The 20,266-nt window shown below is 46.5% G+C and overlaps 1 pseudogene; it reads right to left on the bottom strand.

The window, feature by feature from the left end:
• Positions 1 to 5,724: 5,724 nt before the first annotated feature.
• LOC129641148 (histone-lysine N-methyltransferase PRDM9-like) lies at positions 5,725 to 15,952 on the bottom strand (annotated as a pseudogene).
• Positions 15,953 to 20,266: the final 4,314 nt, after the last annotated feature.

Here is a 20,266-nt window from a genome sequence, read left to right as displayed (position 1 = left end):
TGCTGTCTTGTTTGCCCATGCAGGGCAGTTATGGTGTCAGGTGAGGCCTGGCCACTGTCATGGGGACAGGATGGGACCTCAGACAGCTCACATCAACAGCCCCCTCCCTCACCTCTGCTTCATTTTGTGGCTTGTGGCTGCTGGCATCTCTCTGGGCTGGGAGGGTGTGTAAAGCACCAGCCCCCTTGCTCAAGGTCAGCTGAGACCCCAAGCTCTGGGGTCACACACCATCGCTGCCGCCATGCAGGTCTTCCCACTTCTGTGAGGGAGGGCTTGTGAAGGCCTGTGGGTGATGGGGGTTTTGGGGGTGTTGTGGGCTGGCCCAGGATCCAGCTTTTTGAGGGGAAGAGAGGGGAGGGGAGGGGAGGGAGAAGCTTTGACCTGCTCAGGCTTCCAGGGGATTCCAGACCCTGCTCTGGTGGGAGGTGCAGGTGAGAAGCCCCTGCAAGCTTCTGGGTCTCCACTGTATTTCAGTTGAAACTCCTCTGCCTGCATCACCCCCAACTCTCTCTCACTCCTGTGGCCCCAGCCACAAGTCATGGAAGATGGAGAGTTTACGTGGCTTCCCTTCCAATAGGGAAACCAAGCAGACAAACGTGTTCCTTTAGGAAAGCATGAAAGAAACGAGAAAATAACAGTGGGTGGTTATTACTGACACGGTTCATGTAGCGACACTTCACAAGCCTGGAACAGGGAGGGAACTGAGGGCCATTTCCCCCAGTCCTGGAGTTACCACCTCCCACCCCTCCTCCCCCCTGCCCCATAGCCCACTCACCCCTTGATGTCCTCTGGTGACCGATTGGACTTCAGCCTCCTGAACCCATTATGGAAGGATCAGGACACAGCAGAGTTCATTCATAGAGGGATCAGATCAGATCAGTCGCTCAGTCGTGTCCGACTCTTTGCAACCCCATGAATCACAGCACGCCAGGCCTCCCTGTCCATCACCAACTTCCGGAATTCACCCAGCCTCACGTCCATCTAGTCAGTGATGCCATCCAGCCATCTCATCCTCTGTCGTCCCCTTCTCCTCCTGCCCCCAATCTCTCCCAGCATCAGAGTCTTTTCCAATGAGTCAACTCTTTGCATGAGGTGGCCAAAGTACTAGAGTTTCAGTTTTAGCATCATTCGTTCCAAAGAAATCCCAGGGCTGATCTTCAGAATGGACTGGTTGGATCTCCTTGCAGTCCAAGGGACTCTCAAGAGTCTTCTCCAACACCACAGTTCAAAAGCATCAATTCTTCGGCGCTCAGCCTTCTTCACAGTCCAGCTCTCACATCCATACATGACCACAGGAAAAACCATAGCCTTGACTAGACGAACCTTTGTTGGCAAAGTAATGTCTCTGCTTTTGAATATGCTGTCTAGGTTGGTCATAACTTTCCTTCCAAGGAGTAAGCGTCTTTTAATTTCATGGCTGCAGTCACCATCTGTAGTGATTTTCGAGCCCAGAAAAATAAAGTCTAACACTGTTTCCACTGTTTCCCCATCTATTTCCAATGAAGTGGTGGGACCGGATCCCATGATCTTCGTTTTCTGAATGTTGAGCTTTAAGCCAACTTTTCTGCTCTCCACTTTCACTTTCATCAAGAGCCTTTTGAGTTCCTCTTCACTTTCTGCCATAAGGGTGGTGTCATCTGCATATCTGAGGTTATTGATATTTCTCCCGGCAATCTTGATTCCAGCTTGTGTTTCTTCCAGTCCAGCGTTTCTCATGATGTACTCTGCATATAAGTTAAATAAACAGGGTGACGGTATACAGCCTTGACGAACTCCTTTTCCTATTTGGAACCAGTCTGTTGTTCCATGTCCAGTTCTAACTGTTGCTTCCTGACCTGCATACAGATTTCTCAAGAGGCAGGTCAGATGGTCTGGTATTCCCATCTCTTGAAGAATTTCCCACGGTTTATTGTGATCCACAGAGTCAAAGGCTTTGGCATAGTCAATAAAGCAGAAATAGATGTTTTTCTGGAACTCTCTGGCTTTTTTGATGATCCAGCGGATGTTGGCAATTTGATCTCTGGTTCCTCTGCCTTTTCTAAAACCAGCTTGAACATCAGGAAGTTCATGGTTCACATATTGCTGAAGCCTGGCTTGGAGAATTTTGATCATTACTTTACTAGCGTGTGAGATGAGTGCAATTGTGTGGTAGTTTGAGCATTCTTTGGCATTGCCTTTCTTTGGGATTGGAATGAAAACTGACCTTTTCCAGTCCTGTGGCCACTGCTGAGTTTTCCAAATTTGCTGGCATATTGAGTGCAGCACTTTCACAGCATCATCTTTCAGGAGTTGAAATAGCTCAACTGCAATTTCATCACCTCCACTAGCTTTGTTCGTAGTGATGCTTTCTAAGGCCCACTTGACTTCACATTCCAGGATGTCTGGCTCTAGGTCAGTGATCACACCATCGTGATTATCTGGGTCGTGAAGATCTTTTTTGTACAGTTCTTCTGTGTATTCTTGCCATCTCTTCTTAATATCTTCTGCTTCTGCTATGTCCATACCATTTCTGTCCTTTATCGAGCCCATCTTTGCATGAAATGTTCCTTTGGTATCTCTGATTTTCTTGAAGAGATCCCTAGTCTTTCTCATTCTGTTGTTTTCCTCTATTTCTTTGCATTGATCGCTGAAGAAGGCTTTCTTATCTCTTCTTGCTATTCTTTGAAACTCTGCATTCAGATGTTTGTATCTTTCCTTTTCTCCATTGCTTTTCACTTCTCTTCTTTTCACAGCTATTTGTAAGGCCTCCCCAGACAGCCATTTTGCTTTTTTGCATTTCTTTTCTATGGGAATGGTCTTGATCCCTGTCTCCTTTACAATGTCAGGAACCTCCATCCATAGTTCATCAGGCACTCTATCTATCAGATCTAGGCCCTTAAATCTATTTCTCACTTCCACTGTATAATCATAAGGGATTTGATTTAGGTCATACCTGAATGGTTTAGTGGTTTTCCCTACTTTCTTCAATTTAAGTCTGAATTTGGCAATAAGGAGTTCATGGTCTGAGCCACAGTCATCTCCTGGTCTTGTTTTTGCTGACTGTATAGAGCTTCTCCATCTTTGGCTGCAAAGAATATAATCAATGTGATTTCTATGTTGACCATCTGGTGATGTCCATGTATAGAGTCTTCTCTTGTGTTGTTGCAAGAGGGTGTTTGTTATGACCAGTGCATTTTCTTGGCAAAACTCTATTAGTCTTTTCCCTGCTTCATTCCATATTCCAAGGCCAAATTTGCCTGTTACTCCAAGAGTTTCTTGACTTCCTACTTTTGCATTCCTGTCCCCTATAATGAAAAGGACATCTTTTTTGGGTGTTAGTTCTAAAAGGTCTTGTAGGTCTTCATAGAACCGTTCAACTTCAGCTTCTTCAGCGTTACTGGTTGGGGCATAGACTTGGATTACTGTGATATTGAATGATTTGCCTTGGAAACGAACAGAGATCATTCTGTCGTTTTTGAGATTGCATCCAAGTACTGCATTTCGAACTCTTTTGTTGACCATGATGGCCACTCCATTTCTTCTGAGGGATTCCTGCCCGCAGTAGTAGATATAATGGTCATCTGAGTTAAATTCACCCATTGCAGTCCATTTCAGTTCGCTGATTCCTAGAATGTTGTCATTCACTCTTGCCATCTTTTGTTTGACCACTTCCAATTTGCCTTGATTCATGGACCTGACATTCCAGGTTCCTATGCAATATTGCTCTTTACAGCATCGGACCTTACTTCTATCACCAGTAACATCCACAGCTGGGTATTGTTTTTTCTTTGGCTCCATCCCTTCATTCTTTCTGGAGTTATTTCTCCACTCATCTCCAGTAGCATATTGGGCATATGTCTCCGCATATATCAGCCTGAAGGCACCCGATCTCGGCTGATCTCCAAAGCTAAGCAGGGTCAGGCCTGGTTAGGACTTGGATGGGAGACCACCTGGGAATACTGGGTGCTGTAGGCTTTTTGCCTAGATTTTTTTTTCCTCTCTCTCTCTTTTTTTTTTTTTCCATAGAGGGAAGGGTGTGGTCAACTGCTAAGAACACCATTGCCTCCACTCTGTGTTGGAACTCAGTTCTGGGTCTAAGCAAGCGTGGCTTCCTGGTGCAGTCACCACCTTCACTCACCTGCGGGGGTAGACTTTGTGTCCACCTTGTCCCCACGTGCAGACTGGTCAGCTCTGGGGGCTGTGCTGTGTGCATCTGCTCTGCTCACAGTGCACCCTATGGTCCATCAGACTTCACTCATAAAAGGGAAGTGTAAGGATGAACTATTTCATAGTTAAGAATTTCAAGGTTGCAACAGCATTGACCAAAGCACGTGGGCACAGGTACAAGACCCGTGCATTAGAGAAGCCACAGTGTGGGCTTCAAGGACCCTCCAGGTAGGGGGTGGGATGGGGTCTGGACAAGAGTTTCCTGCACACGTGGCTCCAGGCTCTGTTGTCCGCAGGGTGGACGACTGTCAGCACTGCCTGTCTGTGTGGAGGGGCTCTGGGGCTGCCCAGCTCAGTAAGAATGGCAATGGTGGGAAGGGAGGTTGTGCTCCCTTAGCATCCCTGACCTCACATGTCCTCATCAGGGCAGCTAAGTGCCTAAACAGCCCCTTCCTCGTCTAGGTCTGAAGACCTGGAAGATATGGGGGTTGAAGGACATGCAGAAAACACAATTCTGTAAAGCAACTATCCTTCAATTAAAAAATTTAAAAAGATTAAAGAACAAAACACAAATAACAGCAACGGCGGGGCTTGCATTCTCAGCCAGCCTCTGCCAGATTCTGCCTGTGCTTATGCAACAGACCAAAACGCTGGTGCTCCCACCCTGTATCACAGATGAGAATAGAGACACAGAGAGGTTGAGCATCTTGTCCCATGTCACACAGCTGCTGAGGGCAGAGCTGAGAACTGGACCCCTGTGGTCGAGTCTGGAGTCCAGATGCTGTGATGACCCTGCTGAAGTGGCAAAGACAGAGTGAGGGAGACCAGATGGCCCAGGCTGAGCAAGGCACATGCACATGCACACATACACATGCACGTGGCCTTCACTTTTGGGGCTACAGAAGTCAGAGGAGACAGACAGGCCAAAGTAGAGTCTAGGTCTATAAGGAGGAGAGGCCACACTCCCAGGAAGCCAGAGTTTTCTCTTCCCTGATGAGTCTGTCTCAAATCCTAGATTCCTCTCCCTGGACCCTGGAAGTGACTGTCCAGTGACCTAACTGAGTTGGCTCCAGAACAATGCCTTCCCAGGGGTTCACTATCACTGGACCCCACTGCTGTCGGTAATAAGGGGGGAGTGAGTACGTAGTCTGGGCTTCAGATTTGTTTGGAGACAAAATTTATTAGAACAAGTACAAAAAACCGTGAAGGCAATTGGCATGAATAGCTACAGAACACTTAAGAAACCATCTGCTGTTTATCTACTCTCTCTGTCATGAAAGTGGAAGGTCTGTTTAATCAATTCTGTGTTCATCACACTGCTTCTGTAAAATTTTGCTTATGTGTTTATTTACATGGCTGCACTGTGTCTTAGTTGCTGCTGTGGGAGGTAGTTCCCAAATCAGGTACTGAACATGGCTCTACGCATTGGAGTAGTAGCCACTGGACCATCTGGGAAGTCTCTCCTCATACTCTTGGTGACAGTAACGGATCATAACCTGCTCTGAGGCCCCCTAGAGCTGAGGCATGGGTGGCTGCAGTAATTCTCCTGTGGCTAGGATGTGGTTTATTGGTCATGACTCACTCAAACTCCATGCAAACATAGGGCTTCTCCCCTGTGTGTGTCCTTTGGTGTCTGACGAGATTGAACATCACACTGAAGCTTCGCCCACACTCCCTGCAAACATAGGGCTTCTCCCTGTGTGTGTCCTCTGGTGTGTGATGAGAACTGACTTCAAACTGAAGCTTTGCCCACAATCACCACAAACATAGGGCTTTTCCCCTGTGTGGTGTCCTCTTATGTCTGGTGAGACGTGACTTCTCACTGAAGCTTCGCCCACACTCCCTGCCAACATAGGGCTTCTCCCCTGTGTGTGTCCTTTGGTGTCTGACGAGATTGCACATCACACTGAAGCTTCGCTCACACTCCCTGCAAACATAGGGCTTCTCCCCTTGTGTGTCTCTGGTGTGTGATGAGAACTGACTTCAAACTGAAGCTTTGCCCACAATCACCACAAACATAGGGCTTTTCCCCTGTGTGTGTCCTCTTATGTCTGGTGAGACGTGACTTCTCACTGAAGCTTCGCCCACACTCCCTGCAAACATAGGGCTTCTCCCCTGTGTGTGTCCTCTGGTGTGTGATGAGATTTTTCTTCAAACTGAAGCTTCGCCACACTCCCCGCAAACATAGGGCTTCTCCCCTGTGTGTGTCCTCTTATGTTTGGTGAGATTTGACTTCTCAGTGAAGCTTCGCCCACACTCCCCACAAACATAGGGCTTCTCCCCTGTGTGTGTCCTCTTATGTTTGGTGAGATCTGACCTCCAGCTGAAGCTTTTCCCACACTCCTTGCAAACATAGGGCTTCTCCCCTGTGTGTATCTTCTCAGGTGTGATTAGACTTGACCTATCCTTGGAGCCTTGCTCATGCTCTCCGTACTCGAGTCTTATAATCCCTGAGACCCCTGCCTCCATGAATAATTTGCCTGTGTCCTCTGGATTCAGCTTCTGGCTTGTGCTGGGCTCTTCGGCCATTCTCTCATGCACCTCAGAAGCCCCCATTTGTCCTTCAGGTGTGTAGGAAGAGGCCGTTGAAATCCCTTCAGCCTTATGCAAAGTTTGGGCCTTTCAGCAAAGGATGGGGCCCTTTCCTTGGGCTCTCGACCCTCTGGTTTGCCACTCGGTCTGTGTAGATCAGCATATCGCTGCTGCTGATTTTGACTGTCTGGGCAGGGATCCTCTGGTTGGAGGTGGTCTCCTATAGATGGCCTCAGGATGATCTGAGAGGGGTGATTGCGTTGGACATGTTGGCTGAGGAATTTCTGACTGGAGAAGGACAGAGAGCAGGAGGCACATGGGTGGATCTTGGGCTTTGGTTCTGCTGAAAGAGGAAGTTTTAGTCAGGTAGCTGGTTTGCCATGGTAAAGCCTGCCCCAGTAATCATCTTAGTGTTGACGGTGCACGATTTGTCTCCCATCAAGTGTGTCTTTACAGTCCACTTTTCCATTCCATTCTTATTCTCTACATCTACAGAAATCCAGGAAGCTTGCATCAAGGGCCTTTTCTACATACCACCCAGCCTAGGGACCTTTCAGTAGCATCAGAGGCAGCGTCCTCTCCTGATACAGGTGGATCTGCAGGGACCTTTCCCTGCATGTAAGTATCTGAAAAGTCGTGTCACAGTGGCCACAGGTATTTTACCCTACTGAGAGATAAGACTCTTGATGACTTAGGTGGAATCTTCCTGAATGGCTCTGTGTGAGGGGAAAGGGTCTATTAAGTTAGGGCACCTGGCCTAGAGCTCTCTGCATATGTGAGGCAGCACAGGGGGTGGTTAGAGCAGGTGTGAGTAAAGCTGAATTGAGGCTTCTTGTTTAAAGAGCAGCCTTTCAAAGAAACACTCTACAGGAAGTGGTTTGAGACTGGACGAGACCAAGAGGCCCAGGTCCTACTGACTACAGGTCTCTGGCTCCTGCTGCCCTGGTTGGATCATAAATTGCTCCTCTCTGTTTTCTATACATCATACAATAAAGACATGTCCTTTCTCAAGCCTCACCAATATTCATACCTCTAATTTCACACAGTCTTAGTCCATTTAACATGCACTAGAAGTCCTGCTTAAAATACATCTCCAGCCAGACTCTTCACACGCTCACTCCCAAGCATCTTTACCCAGGCCACTTCCCCTCATGTCTGGCAATGAACTGAACTCTGAGGGGACTCCCCACTGCTGTCTCTTCCCAAAAATGAAGTGGAACATCATCTTAGAACAGAGAACATGCTGCTTGGAGCTAATAGCCACATGGTTGTTCTGTGTCACCCAGGAAGACCCTAAGGCCTGCACATGGACATTGACGCTGAGGCTTCTGTGTTCCATCCAGCCTCCTTCCTCTCCCTCTGTGCTTCCTCCTGCAACCACTGACATGGCCTCTCTTCCAGGCCCTGAGGCTGCAGCACTGGCTGCTCCCTTGCCTGGAATCTGGAATCCACAGGTGTTATCTCTGCAGACACCCTGCCCCACCATCCTCCGCCACACCCCACTCTGTTCATGCTGATCCGAGGCACTTTTCATGCACTGGTTTTCCTCAGAGCACCAGCCCCTGTCTGGTATGAAGCCCATGCTGCCCAAGGCAGTGGTTCTGTCTGTTTCAGTGTGTGTAGCCCTGTCTGGCACAAAGTATGAATTCACATGACAACAAACTGAAACAGTAACTGAATGCAAATCACTGTATGCATGTCACTTAGAAATGGGAGAAATGAGGAAGAAACTGGTAAAGGTGAGAGAGCTGGTAGGTGCTAAAAAACTTGCTTTTGCTTCTAAGCCTTTCAGCAGAAGGTGATGTTACATATTTTTTGCATGAAATATTGAAAATTAGAACTAATATTTTTAATATAAATATTTTCCTAACAGTCTATGAAATGAATTCAAATTCTGAGGCATTTTAATTGCAACTTGACTGACTTTAGACTGGATTGGAGTCTGCTTCAGAATCGGACCAGGGAAGCTCCCCAGGATGGGGTGGAGCACTGGAAGAGGGGTGACGCTCACCTCTCCGGGCCGAGAGCTTGCTCTTCCCCCTGTTGTCCTTCTTGATGCCAGAGTTCCTTGCCATACTCGTCTCCGTACCAGACCAGCAGCTCACAGCCCGGCCTGACCACCTGGCAGTTCGGTAGAAGATCTGCCCATGATACTGCAAGGCCACCAGGTTCTGCTCCTCATCATCCCGGGCACAGTTCACATACCTGGGATCAAGGCCAGGAAAGGGAAGAAACCACAGGTGAGGAGACCCTTCCACTATTGGACCCCGCCCAGCTCCTTGCCTTCAGGCTCTGAGGCCGCCATGGTTCCACCGCCCCTCATGGGACCTTCTGTACACACCTTAGACCTGGCTGTGTGAATTCCTATTTCCAGATCCTGTTTCCAGTCCTCTTCCTGGCTGGAATGCTTTTCTCTCCTTACCTAATTAGCCATTGTCCAGAGCCCAGTTCCAGACTTGTCTCCACCTGGACTGTCCATAAGACTGGTGACCTCCAGCTCCTCTAAACTCTAAATTCTCTTTCATTCTGCAGGACTTGGTACTCCTAGGCTAGCATGTACCCTCAGCACTCACCCCAGCCTTCCTTTCCCAGAGGCTTTTCTCCAATCTCCCGACATGTATCCAGGGTCCTATTCACTTGCCCACCCTCTCCCCTGGAAACATGGAGAGTGCTCTGACATAGCTTGAGACAGAGAACAGTAATAGTTTATTCACTTTCTGCCTGCCCTGATGAAAGTAGAGGCCCTCAGAGAATGGCCATGCTCACGGCCATCCTGCTCCCCATTCCTTCTCAGGCCTCAGGGCCCACTTCTCACTGGAACCGAGCCTGGGGAGGTTGTTGCCCACACGGACTCAAGGTCTCCCATGTTAGGTTATCCTGGTGCTGTGCAATTATTCAAAAATAGAAAAAGTAAGGTTACTATTCCTAAAATCAATTGGTTAATGTCTGTCTTCATTATGTTCTCCAAAAGGACATGGGTTGTGTGATCTGCTTCAGTAATGAAGTTCACTGTCTAAACTGGGACATAGAGTGTTTGGTAAGTGTCAATTAAGTGAGGTAAAGTGTCCCTGGTGAATCTAGACTCCTCAAGTTGTTTTCAAGTGCCTCAGTTTTGTTGAGCATATAGACATATTTTGAGGGCACATGCTATCTTTTTCTTTCTTTCTTTCTAATGTCTTTTGAAATGAAAGAGCATGATATGGAGGGAAAAGAGGCAAGAAGATGTGAAAGCTACCGAGGGAAATGGGCTGAAAAGAAAGGGGTGTGGGCTTGAGGGAGGAGCGACATCTACAAACTGCAGGCTCACTGCACCACCTCATCCAGTTGGCCAAAGACGTGTCTTTTCCATCCACATACTCGTAGCTGTTTCTCCTTTGGTGACCTGAGTGTCAGAAAAGAGATACAAGCTTTCTTCTCTTTTACTTTTATTTCTTATTTTTTTTGGTAGTAAGTAATAGAAGAACTTTCCCCCTGCTGGCATTGGTGCTCTTCAGCCTGCATGGATTCAACTGCCAGTCAGACCACACAGTAAGCTCCTTAATCATCATTTCAAGTCTGAGTCTATTGGCACATTGAAGGCAAGGGCTCCACAAGTGAAGGGTCACTTCTGTATGCCTGTACCACTTGTCTGCCACCTCTCCTCTGATCTTTAGATAGAAGTCTTGTGTGCCTGTACCATTGCCTCCCACCTTCCTCTGACCTTTGAATAGAAATCCTGTGTTCATGCCCAGTGCACACAGTACACAGGGCTGGACTGTGTCATTGCCGACCATGTCATCACCATCCGTGTCCTTGCATGTAGACATGAAGTACACCCCCACAACACACAAACGATTAGAGCCAGAGGACAGGGAAAGAGGGCTATTCTCACCATCAGCAGTATCCACTGTGGGAGTCCTCTTCATTGTATATGATCTGACCCTCGTAGGGGCCAAAATGCAGGCCCAGTGGCAGATCGGATGCCTCGTCCACACTCCAAGCCCAGCCTTAGGGATTCCCGATGGCCTGATACTTAACCCAGGGGGCAGAGTGAGGGCTGAGCGGTTGGCATGCCCCTTTTCCACTGCAGAGTCCTTTACAAAGGTTGGGGGCCCATGGGCAGCACAGCTGTCGATGAAGAAGTTCTGACATTCCTCACAATCTGGAGGTGAGAGCAACAGGGATGAGGGGAGGTATAGTGATGTTGCTGGTCGTAAAGACCTTCAGAAAGAGCTGGGCACTCACGGCCTTTGGCCTTGATCTGTACCCCAAGTCCTAGAGGAAGGGGATGATTGGGGGACCAAATGGTGAGTGAGGTTATTGTACCAAGGTCTCATAACCCCTTCTCCATGAGGGGGCCAGCAGGGTCACTCACACAGGTAGTCGTCATCCTGGGGCTCGCTGACCTCTTGGTACACATGGCCCTTTCTTTCTCGTACGCTGTAACCTCTTCACTTTGGTCTCCTTTCTTCTGAGTTCTAACATGGAGAACAGAAGCTAAGCAAGGCTGGTGGGGCTGGAGAATTAGTCCCTGTTTTATCAGAAAGGGTGAGATCTCCTACTTGTCCATCTATACAGTTTGTTAAAACTTTTTCACATTTATTTTTGAAACTTTTACTTTTGTACTTTTATGTTTTAATGATACATTATTTATTGGCCATGCTGCATGGTTTGTGAGATCTTAGTTCCCTGACCAGGAATGGAACCCACACCTCCTGCAGTGGAAGTGTGGAGTCATAACCACTTAACCACCAGGAAGTCCCTTCTCTATACTTTGTTTCTTCTCCCTTTAACTACTGGTTCAGAAGACTGAGGCTCCACACTGACCACAGATGCCCAGTTCAGTGTTAGCTTCCCTGCACTTCCTGTTAGTAGGTTTAACTTCCCAACCTTCTTACTTAGGAAATAGTTCACTGACACATCTACTTAGAAAATATATGTTAAGGCATGACATGTAAAGCATTGAGCAGAGGTCTGTGTATAAATACTAACAAAGTGTGGTCCCTATCATCACAGCTGATTTATTGAACTACTTGTAGGTGTCAGCACTTGTGCATTTCATGTAATCCTTCCAAACACCAATGCTCAGCTTCACTTTACAGATGAGGCAATCAGGACCTCAGAAAATGTATAAGATTTTCCCAAGGCCCCAGTGCTAACTTTATGCCTCAGATCAGTCCAGCTTAAACCCACGCCTACCCAAAGTCCACACCCCACACCTAGGCCATACTTATTAGCTTTTCTACAGGGATTAGAGGAACTCCACAAACTTTATCTTACCGACTTTGTGTCTGGGGTGCTTTCCAGGGGTCCTCGCTTCTCTGGAAGGGGGCACTGGTTTCTGAGCCTGTTTGGAGGCCACTTTTCTTAAGAAATTTTGCTGCTCCCGGCAATTTCTTCAAACTAGATACCTTATTTAATGGTCCCCTGGACAACCTCTTCCATGTGAGTAAAAGACAACATGTATTTCTTTAGTTCTTTAGGACTGTATGAAGTGTTTTTACATGCATGACTTTAGTTAATACTTTAACAATTCTTGGAAATACCTGGTGGAGGGGGGCTCTGAACACTGGGTGTAAAAAAAGGACATAAGTGTGTAGTGAATCAAACTAGAATTCATATCTTAAGATTCTTTCTCTTCAACTTTCTGCATAAAAGTGAGAGCAACGCAGGGAGAATAGCTTGAGGTCAGGGAAAGAAGAGGGTAAGGGCTCATAGAGAAATCCGTGAGGTTTTCTACTAATTAGTGGACCTTTGATGGATGAGGAAGTATGGAAAATTACAGAGGGGACAAAAGGCATCTGGAAAATAAGGTGACAAAGTAGTGAGATTGAGAAGAGAAAAGATGATCTGCAGAAACACATTCAGACAATAAAGAAAATGAGCTGAAAGTTTCAGGTTGCCATGTCCTAGAGACAATGTTTGGAATTAAAATAGCTGGCCTCATCAATTCTCCTTGAAGAAGGCTGTACGACTAGTGGGCTCTCCTAAGTTTCCTGATCTATAAATTGGTATACATGCTGATTCTTAATGTTATAGTGGACATGAAGTTTAATAACATTCAACAAATCATTGTGTGAGCTCTTTAATACAGTATGAATGTGAGTGTACATCCCTGCCATCAATATATCCCCTTGACTGCTTCTATATTTGAAGTCTAGCTCACAAATACCATCCTCAGTATTCCTTGACCTTCTTATTCCTAGATGAATGTTTAAATGTGGAGTCACTCATTCACAAAACATTCAGAGGGCCCTTAGGGGCTTTGAGCTGGGCCTGGACATCTGAGAATTAACGGGTATGGGCTACGCTCTCAAAGCTCACAAAACAGGGGCAGGCTAAACAAATGATTCCAAACAGGAGAGTTGTCTAATCAGAGCTCAGAGGAAGGACTTGTTACTTCCTCCTACAAGAATGAGCATTTGAAATCATGTCCAGATGATGAGTTTCTACTCAAAAGCTGGTAACCTATGTGAAGCCCTTCAGTTATTTTCTTATTTGTTGTTTTTGAGTCATAAACCTGAAGCTTGTCAGAGCTGCAAGTTACTTCCTCTTATTGGAGTAGGAGTCTCTGAGGTAGGGATCATGTCACCTTCTTCATCCTGGACCGTCCACTCTACAAACTGTCCAACATGTCCTTCAGCTTCTTCATCTTGGACCGTCCACTCTACAAACTGCCCAACATGTCCTTAAGCTTCCCTTAGTCAGATATCCCTCACTAGCACAGCACAAAAGAACTGAGGTTGAAAACATCTCTCAGATGAATGATATAAAGATACATGAAGAAACTTTATAGAACTATGGAAGTTCTAACGACTTTGTAAGGGGTTTAGAGAAGGTGCTTTGCATTAGATTGTACCACCAGTGATACTGTGATCCCACGAATATAATCAAACATTTTTTTACCTCAGTTTCTTGATCTATAATGGTGATAGCTATATACCTACTTATAGGTACTGTAGGATTGTTTTAAGGTTTAAGTAAATTTATTCACATAAAATGCTTAAAGTCTGAAATATTGTGAAAATAATGTAACAATAGAACAGCCTACTATATTTGCTGTTCTTACTAACTATAAAGACGGTAATGATATCAGACATTGTGCTAAAGATTCAGAACAGGAAGGCAGCAGTCTCCAGGATCTCTGTGTTTCCTCCTATTCTCACCTGTGACTGGATCCGTGAGGAGGATTCTTTTGTCAACAGGATTTGGGAGACACTCACCTTCTGGTGTTTACTGGGCTCCCCTCTGAAGGCCATCCCAGAAGGTTTACCTAAAAAATGATGAGAATCAGTGTTTTGGTTGGTAAATGTTTCCAAACTCTGGGCATTCTAATTAAGGACACAAAATTCTGAGCCAGAGAGTGACAAGGACAAGGATTACCAAAGGAGGAATGGAAAGTGATTTCTGTATCATCAACTCCTATGCTTCCACTGGGAGCATAATATAATTTTATTAAAATTTAAAAAATATGAAACTTCATCTATGCTTCATCTGATGCCCGTAAAGTATCTAATAAATTTACTAGACTTTCATGACAAAAATACTTAAAGTAAAAATAGAAGGAAGTGACTGCAATATAATAAAGGTCATATATGAAAAGTCTATCTCTAACATCATAGTCATCAATGAAAAACTGAAAACTTCCAAGATCAAGAGAAAAAGGCAAGGATGCCCATTCTTAATACTTCTATTAAATATAATATTAGAAGTCCTAGCCAGGGCATTAGGTTAGAAAAGGAAACAAAAGGCTTCCAGTTGGAAAGAAAGAAGTAAAATTATGTCTGTTCACAGAGGACATGATTTTATGTGCAGAAAATTTTTTAAATTACACACACACACACACACACAAAACCTGCACAGAAAGTTGCATGGTACAAAATCAACATTCAAATATCTTTCCATGCATGAACAACAACCATTCCAAAAAGGAAAATAAGAAAACAATCCTATTTGTGTTTTGTTTTTTAAACCTATAGTCAAGAGCTAAGTGAATTTATAGTCTAGGGTATGTTTAATTGCCTTTCATTAAGGATGTTTAGCAAAAATAATTCTTTTTACAAAGAATGATAAATTTTAAACATAAAACACTGGAAAACCTATACCTTCACCTTCATTCAGGCTCATGTCAATACTCAGCCACAACCACTTTAGAATGCTGAAAATTATGTTTTATTTGCTAATGGCTGAGATGCAGTTGAGACCTAAGCCCAGGCTGGTTTCTTGAAGACACATATAAATCCTTCTGGCCCCTCACCTTGTTGCCTTGGTGTCCATTCTTCATCAGAATCCTCAGTGTCATCTACCTGGTGTTTGAGGACCTGCCTGCGGTGATGCATGAAACCTGGTTGAGTGGCTCTGAAAACCTGGAAAGAAGCAAAATATATGTTCTAAGAAGGAGGCACAAAGCACAGAAGCGATGGAAAGTGTCACAAAGTCAGGGAAATCAGTAAGATGGGCTGGAAGAATGTAGAACAAGGCAAGATGTGAGCATGTAGAACAAGGCAAGATGTGAGCTCTGCACTGACAGGGTCAACCCCACTTTGGTACAAAACAATAAAAATTCCCTCCAGGTTAGTCTCCGCACAAAAGGGACTGTGAGCAGAAGAAGCCACCTAAGAGAGGGCCAAGTAAACACTAAGGGTGAAGACCTGTTTCATGTTTCCCAGGCTCACAGGCACCCAGCACTTCGTGTTACCTATAGCAATCAGCGCTTCGTAATTCCTTTTCACATTCCTATATCGGATTTTTTCCCATTCTCCCATCTCTGCCCATTCTTCCTTGGTGAAGTATATGGAAATGTCTTTGAAAGCATCTTTGGCTTAAGGAAAATAGTAGATTCCATCAGTGACTTACTAATATATGTCAGACCTTAAAGCTGACTTCTCCTCCACCTTTTGTGCAGGGAGTAGCCTGAAGCTACTGGATGGTCTCTGTGAGACAGGGATGAAGACTTTCCTTCCTGCCTGTGTCCTGCTTAACTGAACAAACACTGAGCATTTTCCTAACTCTCCCTGGACACAGAGCAGTTGGTGATGCTAGTGTCCTGTTTTGTCCCACTCTTCCCCACCATCTCAGAGAGGACCAGGCATTCCCATCCTGTGTACATTCACAGAGAAGTTCACTCAGCTGCCCAGGCAAGCAGTTTGTGGTCCTTCAGGGACCAGCGCCATGTCCTTCCTATAGAGCTGGCTTAGAGCCCAGCTTTGCCACCTCCGCCTCTCACCATGGGCTTCCACTCTGTTCTCCCAGCATCTCCCTCAGTGCTGTTCTCTGGAGACCTGTTTGGGCTCATGGCCATGGGACTGCCTCAATGCCAAGGTGCCTGTGGGAGAAGAAGATGCTGAGATGGCCCAGACCACTGTCCAGAGCCTGGTCTGTCTTCCTTGGGTGGAGTGTCCAGGGCAGGAAGGTGTGGGGAAAGTCGGAGTGAGGGTGTTGGTGAGAGGGATGGATCCTGACCAGCTATGACAGGCCAGCCTAATGTGAACTAGATTTGGTTTCTATGGTTCCCCTCCAATTCAGCCCCTCTGGGGAAAGGCACTGGGAGGGACGTGTCTGTGGATGACAGAGGGAGTCCTGAGGAGACTTAGAAGCCCATAACTGCTGGACTGGGGTCAGGCTGAAATCAGGGCTCTGTTCCAGTGCACGAGAGGGAATATTTCTCCAAGAAGTGTTTTGAAGATCTCCGCCTGGGAACTGGGAAAAATCTGGGCATAACATGAGTTCTACGTTTCAGAGACAAGTCGCTCTGCTTGAGGAGATCTGCGACACGGGGGCTGAAGGAACTGGGATCCTCAGACAGAGGAGACCGGGGATGTTTTGGCTGATGTAGAATGTGCAGGGTGAGAGAACTTGGGATCTTTGAGGCTGAGGAAATTGGAGGTTTCTTATTAAGGGGCTTTAGGTCTCTGACAGGCAGGACAGTGGGAGTCTTGAGGATGAAGAGTTTTAAGAGCTCCCAGGCTGAGGTATTCAGGGTCGCCGAGGTTAAGGAAATTTGGTCTCTCTGCGGGTGCTATTTTGAGGGTGCCTCAGCCTGAGGGGAGGAGAAGGCAATGGCACCCCACTCCAGTACTCTTTCCTGGAAAATCCTATGGACAGAGGAGCCTGGTGGGCTGCAGTCCATGGGGTCGCTAAGAGTCAGACACAACTGAACGACTTCACTTTGACTTTTCACTTTCATGCATTGGAGAAGGAAATGGCAACCCACTACAGTGTTCTTGCCTAGAGAGTCCTAGGGACGGGGGAGCCTGGTGGGCTGCCGTCTATGGGGTCACAAAGAGTCGGACATGACTGAGGTGATGCAGCAGCAAGCTGAGGGGAACTGGGGTTACTCTAGGTATTTGAGGGTCACAGCACTAGGGGATTTGGTGTTTCTGGGGGTGAAGGGACTTGTAGTCCCTGAAGCTGATGAGATGCGAGCTCCCTTCAAGTTAGGACCCAGGTTCTTCAAAGCTGACGGGATTTGGGGCCTCTCACCCTGGAATTTGAAGCCGTCAGGGTAAGGGTTTGTGAGGGTTGTGCAGGGTGTGTTCCGGTAAGTCTCCCAGCTGTCCTGCGGTGCTGCCAACCCCGGTCCTAGGCTTGTTAAGAGCTCGATGGCATGGAGTTCTCCCGCGTTGAGGCTAAGTGAAGGGTGAGCAGCCGGCCTGTACCCTGTCAGGCACAAGCGACCAATCGGTGTTGTGATGGAGGCAGTCCTGCCAATAGGCGCTGGGAGGGTGTGGAGAGAGAAGGAGGCCCCACCCAACTGCTCAGGGATTGGCTGCTCAGGGGCCGTTTCTGTCAAGAAGCCTCCAGCGCACAGGCGCATTTTGGCCATTTTCTTTGCTTGTTTTCAGGCATTGCCTCTTAGGCCTGTATCCTCAAGTGGGAGGGATGTCCTCAGGCTAGATGTTTCCTTCCAGTGCCCTCAACTAGAATCTCAGCTCCACCAGATGGCAGTCGTGCTCCCGGACTTTCTCCTAGGCCCACCTGTGCCCTACCTTGTCAAATCCAGTTTTGACAAGATCTCCTATGGGGTGAGTACCGCATTATTCAGGGGAAAACGGTGTAATTAACTAAATTCTGATGAGACACAAGGTAAACAACGTATGGTCAAAGATTTAAATGAAACGCATGGAATAGGTAAGTTAGAAAAAACTTGGAGGATTTTTAACCTCAAAGTAGAAGTGGCACTGATGAGTAATCTGTGTATTTAATGTAGGTATCAAAAGCGTTCAGAAATGAGATATAAATAAAACCTCAAAGTCTTGCAAGTGTTTTCTGTAAAACGATGCATCGAACCGGAGGACAATGGATCCACAGAGCTGAGTTTGCTTGACACCTACTAGCTTCACGAGATAAAATAGGGACACTGTTTCTGGCCGTTAGGTAGATTTGCTCACAGAAAAATAAGGTGATTTCCATGTATTGGAAGCAAGACGACTGACTGTAGAATTAGTATCTAGTGGTGGTTGGGACTCTGGATGGAGAAATGTTACCAGAAAAGTGAGTTTACATCTTGGTGGGTGTTGAGCCAGAAGATACAACCCAGCCAAAGCTCATGGGAAGGAAAAGTGTATTACTTGCAGAACTATGGAGAACACCATGCAGCTTTCCAGAGCAGTGTCTCTCTAAACCGCAAAGGCGGGGAAGCTTTAATCTATGGGAACAGGCATGTTCAAGCTTCCATGGTAGCTCAGACGGTAAGCAATCTGCCCACAGCAGAAGACCTGGGTTCAATCCCTAGGTGGGGAGGATCCCCAGAGGAGGGCATGGTAACGCACTCCAGTATTCTTGCCTGGAGAATCCCATAGACAGAGGAACCTGGTGGTCCATGAGGTTGCAAAGAGTCAGACATGAGTGAGTGACTAACACTGTAAATTTACAGACATGTTCATTAAGGGTCTTGGGCTGTGGCAGACTCCAAGCTTCAGTTGATTGAAGTCTTGAGGGTCAGAACCAGCCTCCATCAGCATCCTTTACATTTCAACTGATCTGGTACAGATATAGATATCTATTCTTCTTCATATTCTTTCCCCTTATCAGTTCAGCTCAGTCCCTCAGTTGTGTGTGACTCTTTGTGATGCCATGTACCACAGTATGGCAGGCTTCCCTATCCATTAATAACTGCTAGAGTTTGCTCAACTCATGTCCATCGAGTCGGTGATGCCATCCAACCATCTCATCCTCTGTCATCTCTTCTCCTCCCACCTTCAGTCTTTCCCAGCATCAGGATCTTTTCCAATGAGTCAGTTCTTCGCATCAGGTGGCCAAAGTATCGGAGCTTCAGCATCAGTCCTTCCAATGAATCTTCAGGACTGATTTCCTTTAGAATGGATTGGTTGGATCTCCTTGCTGTCCAAGGGACTCTCAAGAGTCTTCTCCAAGACCACAGTTCAAAGGTATCAATTCTTCGGCAGCTGGCTTTCTTTATAGTCCAACTCTCACATCCATACATGACTACTGGGAAAACCCATAGCTTTGACTAGATGGACCTTTGTTGACAAAGTAATGATTCTGCTTTTTAATATGCTGTCTAGGTTGGTCAGAGCTTTTCTTCCAAGAAGCAAGCATCTTTGAATTTCATGGCTGCAGTCACCATCTGCAGTGATTTTGGAGCCCAAGAAAATAAAATCTGTTAGTTTTCATTGTTTCCCCATCTATTTCCCATGAAGTGATGGGACCAAATGCCATGATCTTCGTTTTCTGAATGTTGAGCTTTAAGCCAACTTTTTCACTCTCCACTTTCACTTTCATCAAGAGGCTTTTGAGTTCCTCTTCACTTTCTGCCATAAGGGTGGTGTCATCTGCATATCTGAGGTTATTGATATATCTATAGAGGAAGTCAAACCATAAAAATAAAACCTGTTTTTCTTCCATCACTTCTATCAGAGTCTTTTCCCTTGCTGGGTGTCACAGTCCACCTCATCTCTCTAGGATGCCCTCCAAAACTGTGCTGATCTCTGGACTTGATTTGGGGGCAGCTCAGATTCTAATCTGGTCCGACTCCTATGTGTTCTTGCCTCCAATGTTCACAGCTATCAGAACCAGTGCATTTTCTTTTTTGGGAGCTTTCAATGTCCTTTTATATATTCCTTAGACACAGAGTTTGCCTAGTTGATAGTGTAGACTAAATCTGCAGGTTTTACAGGGTCTTCTTCCTTAGCAACACTGCCCCTGGGTTTCAATTGTGGTTTTATTTCCACCTCTGCATGTGGATTATCCCCTGGGTTTTTTCTCCTGAGGCTACCCTGCAGGACTTGGATTTGCCCCTGTGAGGCCAGATGTGGAGGTGCAGTTGCTTGGGTCACAGGGGTTCTGGCAGCACAAGATACTCAGGGGAGTTGGCAGCTAGGGCAGCAGGAAATATAGTGCTCTAGAAGGGTATGTCAACCAGTATTGGCCAATATGCACCAGTATTCTTGCCTGTAGAAGCCCCTTCCCTGACAGAGAAGCCAGGCAGGCCACAGTCTACAGGGTCGCAAAGTGTCGGGCACTACTGAAGTGACCCTGCCCGCATAGACGCAAGACTTTTTTGCCTGTGGCAGCTCTGCCCTAGTGAGAGTTGAGCATGAAGGTGGTGCAGCTTCTTGGCTTGTGCGTACCCTGGAGGCGCCAACTG

Source organism: Bubalus kerabau, unplaced genomic scaffold (assembly GCF_029407905.1).
Source record: "Bubalus kerabau isolate K-KA32 ecotype Philippines breed swamp buffalo unplaced genomic scaffold, PCC_UOA_SB_1v2 scaffold_78, whole genome shotgun sequence".
NCBI lineage: Eukaryota > Metazoa > Chordata > Mammalia > Artiodactyla > Bovidae > Bubalus > Bubalus kerabau.
The sequence above is the reverse complement of the archived record's forward strand: the minus strand, read 5'-3'. Positions and strand labels throughout refer to the sequence as shown.